The following is a 6,008-nucleotide window of genomic DNA, read 5'->3' as shown; positions in this document are numbered from 1 at the left end:
GGTTTTTATTAAGTTAGTTCAGCAATGCGTTAAGTATTAGGACGTATTATGAAAATGTACTTGTAGTCGAATTCTTTGGTACTTACAACAAAACGCAAGATAACACAAGAAACCTTATTGTGATGTAATTTGATATTAACTCAGACTAATTGCTAACTGTAACGTGATTTCTTCGATGGTTTGTCAGGGGGCTGGGAGGTATTGTGCCTTGCTGATCATTTTTTCCTTATAGAAAAGTTAGAACCTTAAATTTGCTGATGGTGCACTAAATGTGTTGATGACAATAAATAACACCCAGATGATAAGGAGTTGCGGTTCGCTGTTCATGCCCCACCATAGCAAAATTTGTTTACTAACCAATAGTACCAAGACTTTGACGACTCATTGGTTTGACGACTCATTGGTCTAGTGGTTAGTACCCCTGACTGCGAATCCAGGCTGAACATCGATGTGATGAGCATTTGGTGTTGTTCTTAGGTCTTGGGTGTTTAAATATGTATTTATATGTATATCTATCTATAATATGTATGTATATCCGTTGCCTAGTACCCATAACACAAGCTTCACCAGCTTAGCATGGGACTAGGTCAATTGGTGTGAATTGTCTTTAAAAAAAAAAAACCAAGACTCAATTGTTACAAATTTAAAAATATGGATCAATGGTCTGACATAAATTAAATTGTTTGAAATATAATGTGATATTTGTTATGTTGTTGTTAGGTAGCTGAAGATCTAATCTAGGAGGTAAATACTGGAACACTTAGCCATGACGAAAAATTCAATAAATTATTTTATTTAAATTTACGTCTCATATCAATTGCGGATATTGTTTTGATTCTAGAACGGGAGGTATTAAATATAGTGAAATTTACTAGGAATACAAGTTAGGCCTTACGCCTTAATTATCTTACCTTCAATGTTTAACTATCTATCAAATAAATAAGTTATTTTATTTTTATCATAATATAAAATGTAGCTGGATTCTCACAAGCTCTTGAATGCAGTTCTCAATACATGTTCTATGACACTTATTGGTTAAAAAAAAAAATGATTTCGCTTGATCAATCTTTGATTTATATGGCTATGGAAATTAAAGGATTGCTAGGAATGGTTATGTACCCCAAATGTTGTTCTTAGAGCCGCTTTGTAATTTATATTTAATCAAAAACTAGCTGGTGACCGCGACTTCGTCTGCGCAGCATTGAAATAATATTAGTGCGTGAAAGAAATATTTATCTTTTTACTTTAAATACCAGTGCGATAAAACTATTTTCATTTCAGAATCAATTTATTACTACCAAATGTGCATTTTAAATAAATTATACATTTTTATAGTAGTTATGGTTCACTATTTTGGCTATAATGGCTAACACATAAGACACAGATATATACCTACTGTGACGGGCTTTTTTGTAGGACTATTTAAGGTAAACATTTCCATCATTCATATTAACATATGTGTAACTCTAGCGGTTTTGGCAGCGCACGCTAGAATAGTTGGACTTTTTGAAGTGAAAAAAAAATTGTAAAGAGAATTTATGAAATATTAGTATTTTAAATTTTATGCAAAATAATTTATTGAAATCTCTAATGACGAATTGTAAATTAAAATACCACTTTTTTATTATAGTGACATTTGCTATGCAATTTTCTATAGGCGATCATGTTTTTTGGTTCCCAATGAGATTTACAATGAAACGAAAGATATATTGCTTCGACTTCAGGCTATATATATTCGTTTAGTATTAGTAAAAAATACTGTGTTTATACAGACTAACACGTCAAAACATTATGTTCTAATCGTGAAAAAACAGTTAGTGTATTTTTCGTTTTTTTTAGTTTTTTTTCTGGAATTTAAAAAATAGTATTAGCCTAAAAATTATATAAACAATAACCAACGACACCGCTCTCTAGTATTCCTGGCAAAAAGGCTTTTCAACTTAACGCCAAGAAAAAAAGAGATACTGAAAGTTATTTCCCCATTTCAACGATACGATTAAACGATTTTTTCTAAACGGATTTGAAATTGTTAGAATGAGGTTGACCCTAATAAAAGATAGAGATGCCTAGAATTAAGGCCACGAAAGGAATTCAAAGCCTCTTTGTGAATTAATTTAATAAAGTAAGTAATAAGTTTAACATACTTAGTGATCTACTTAAGGATCGACCCGGCTTTGCACGAGAATTTGAAAACCTTAGTGATATGGTATTTAAGTAATTTAGATGAACCCGCCTAGTTTATTGTGTTCTTGGCATAAGGCTTTAATATTTTATCACTGACTTCTGTCACGACCTGAGTTGTATGTTGCCCATTTCGTTGCTTGGAGTCTTCTTAGGGGTTTGCGGTCTATGACGTTAGTGCGTCATCTTTTGGCTTCTTCTAAGGATCACTCAGTCACTTCAGATGGTAAGTCAATTTTGCTGGTTCCATTCTTGTTAGACGAGACAAGCCTAACTCGAAACAGTAAATTTATTATGTCTATCCCCAATTGGAGCATGAACCCATTGATTAACGCCCGAACCCAATAACCTACCTCAATCCATAATCCACCATCTGAGTAATCTTAATCCATATGTTGTAACAATAACCAATCAACGGATTGTAATAGCCATCTGTCGATACAAGCTACCCAAGGGAGGTCGTATCGGTGTATGTGGATAGACCTTTGTATGAAAATGACAGTTGACGAAAGCTCGATTTTAACAGTTTTATTAGATTAAGATTTAGTTATTTTAAACTCGGTAAAATGGAACGACAAAGAGCATTTTATCCGTCGCCAAAAATGGATTGTCTTCGTAGGGTTTGGTTATTGGGATGCAGATAGGAGATCGATCGACTTTCGCGATCTGCTCTCGGATTCTTTTCAATCTGAGATTGTGGATTGATTATTGGGTTCGGGCGTAAGAACGGAGAGATCGGGATTCGAACTCACCTCTGGCTTAAGAATCACCCGCCTAAGCACGAGACCAACAGTTTCTCACATTCACGGGCGTAATATAATATTTTGGTAAAAGGGCTAACGATATTAATATAATACTATAGTATTAAATATCAACGCAATACAAGAAGTAAGAGGCGACAAAATTATCGACACCTATCGTTTCACAACATGTCTGGTATTTGCAAGTGATTAGTGATACTAGATCAAATAGACAGGCGCCTGCAATAAATCTTGTCAAGCGAAACCTAATGTCCCAACGGGTGTAATTAATGACCTCTTGATAGTAAACAGATAGTTGATTCCATTAAATATATACTGTAACCATCTTCTGTTTATACTCTGTACCATTCTATAAATTGTAATGTTGTGGACTCCCTATTTATTGCTCTCATACGGGAAGTATAGTGAAACAAAGTCAGTTTTAAGTATCCATCGAAGGCTTGGGGTGTTCAAGCACGGGAAACTTTAATTTTCTAATATAGTTCCTTTCTAGCTTCAAAACATTTGATGTCTTTTGTTTTATAAAAACTTGTCACTTGGATGTCAAATATATATCTACGTCAAATAATATTTCTTTAATGACGAATCACAAGTTTACATTGTGTTACCTACGTGAATAAATGATTTTAGAATTTTGGATTTGAATTAGTTTTCAAATATTTATGCATGCGTTCAGAAATTTATTTTGTGTATACCTACTATGAATAATATATTAAGCTACTTAAATAGACAACGAATCGAGGCTCATTGTTCAGTATTATTATTCGGTGATAGTATTTATTCGTTAATATTTATATATGTATTATGTTCACTAAATCATAAGTTAAGTTCAAACATCTGGTCAAATAGTTAATAATAGCTATTTACTATTTAATTTTTCATCATTAAACATATTTTTTAGCGCCATCTGTTGAACGTATGACATACTAAGCTACTAGCTTGTTTGACTAAACGTCAAGAATTTTATTTTTCATAAATCCCGATAGATGACACTATTTTACGTTTTGTGTATATTTACAGGAGGATCATGCGTTTTCTTCTGATCGTGCGTGTGTAGACTAGACAATAAAATTTATACCGTAAAACCTAATAAATAATATTTTAATAATACGTATATTTACTTATCGATTATCCAGAATGTAATTGACATAAACATAAAACACAAAAATCAACTAAGTATAAAGTAAGATTTATGGAATAGAGAGAAAGCTTGTCTCACACTCAAGTTCTATAATATCTCTTGTGTAAATGCCAGTCTCAACAGAGAGTAGCCGCCAGGGTAGCATATATTTAAATAAAGGACAGAGAAGAAATATAAACGGAACGTGCAAATAACTACTTAATGCACTTCTTTTTGAAACTTTATGTGGATACAATGTGTTTATTTTATGGTTTATTTTTTAACTTTTTTTTTATTGTATAGAGCTGTATCTGTTTTGTTTCCCAAATAAATAAATAAATTAATAATAAAGCAAGAACAACTATATATTAACTAATACGTATCTATGAAGTAAACAAGGCAGGGTGCCTAATTTATGATAATTGTCTAGTGTCAGTATAGATGTGTAAATTTTTTATTAATTGTCCTATATAATAGTTAAACTTTACAAGGTTGTTACTACCCCACACAGAAACTACTACTTACTATACTACTACTACTACTTATGTGTCTAAATTATCTTAAAACGTAAATAGTACAATGAAATTTACATAGCATAACTGTACGTTTAGTAAAATAATAATCTTTCTCCTCATGATAATCATTCATCGGACGCAACAATTTCACACCTGCGCAATGCGTCGATAATGATAATAAACAATTATCGCTAAAGTTACGACCATACCGCCTTGCAACAGTAGGTATCATTTTTAGCTTTACTTAATCTTACAATCTCAAAAATATTTAGCCAATGATCTAGTGAATGAATGCCAACGTTGTTATTGCTTATTCATTATACTTATTTATTTATTTTTCCGTACACACCTGTAATCAATACGCATTATACATATACTACAATTTAATAAAACATCAAATATTGATAGTTTCACATTATCTTGTAACATAGTATAATGGGATGCACTTTTTTGTAAATATCGTGCGACCCTGTTCTTTTTTATGGGCAATTACACTTGATCGAATCTTATCGGGTCACTTTTGACATATTGATTACTAGTTGAAGCAATATCAAAATAAATAATAATAGTTTCATAGCTGAAAAGGTTTTAATAATAGAAAAATATAGTTTGAAGAATAAAATTATATAACTCTTCTTTCGTTTCGTTCCCTTATTCCTCAAAGAATTCCATTCACTAAGTGAGAAAGAGTTTAAAGTAGGTTAGTTATGCACATCGTGTTATTACACTATTTGAAAATAAGTACATATATATAATAATAATATTAGTTGCTAACAATATGTACAATATAAATATAATAGAAGTAAGAGGTACAAAATCACATATTTTCTTATTTTGGCCGCATAAATTATATAATTTATTTATCGGTATTAATACTGAAAAAAAAATTTGTTAACCAGTTACTTAAGCAGTTTTAAATCATTTTGTACATCCTTGACGATTGAATCTATAGTACTACCATAGTAAAACAAGTTTGTGTTATTATTATATTGTTACAGCGTAATATCACCGTTTAGCAACTAGAATCTTCTTTGTATTTTTTTTTGACGTTAAAAAGTGCCATTTTAGATGGTCTAATTGAAATAAATGATTTGACTTTGACTTTGACTTTAGCTCTATAATGGGTAATATCATTGATGAAAATCAAAAATAAAAGTGGTCCTAGTATAGATCCTTAGGGCACACCACAATTTATTGGAGTACCATCGCTAATAAACGTTCCTATCTTGACTATCTGCTGGCGGTTCTCAAGATAAGAGCTAAATAATTTTAATGCTGTTCCTGTTACGCCAATTTAGTTAAGTTTTTTTAGGTAAGGTTTGGTATTTATATTACCTTAAATATAATACAAATTAAACACAGATTCATTTTTAAATACTTCATGTCATAGCCTTGATTAGATAATTATTAATCAGTAGATAATTGTTTATA

This window comes from Pieris napi, chromosome 3, assembly GCF_905475465.1.
Source record: "Pieris napi chromosome 3, ilPieNapi1.2, whole genome shotgun sequence".
In the NCBI taxonomy this organism is placed as follows: domain Eukaryota; kingdom Metazoa; phylum Arthropoda; class Insecta; order Lepidoptera; family Pieridae; genus Pieris; species Pieris napi.
The sequence above is the reverse complement of the archived record's forward strand: the minus strand, read 5'-3'. Positions refer to the sequence as shown.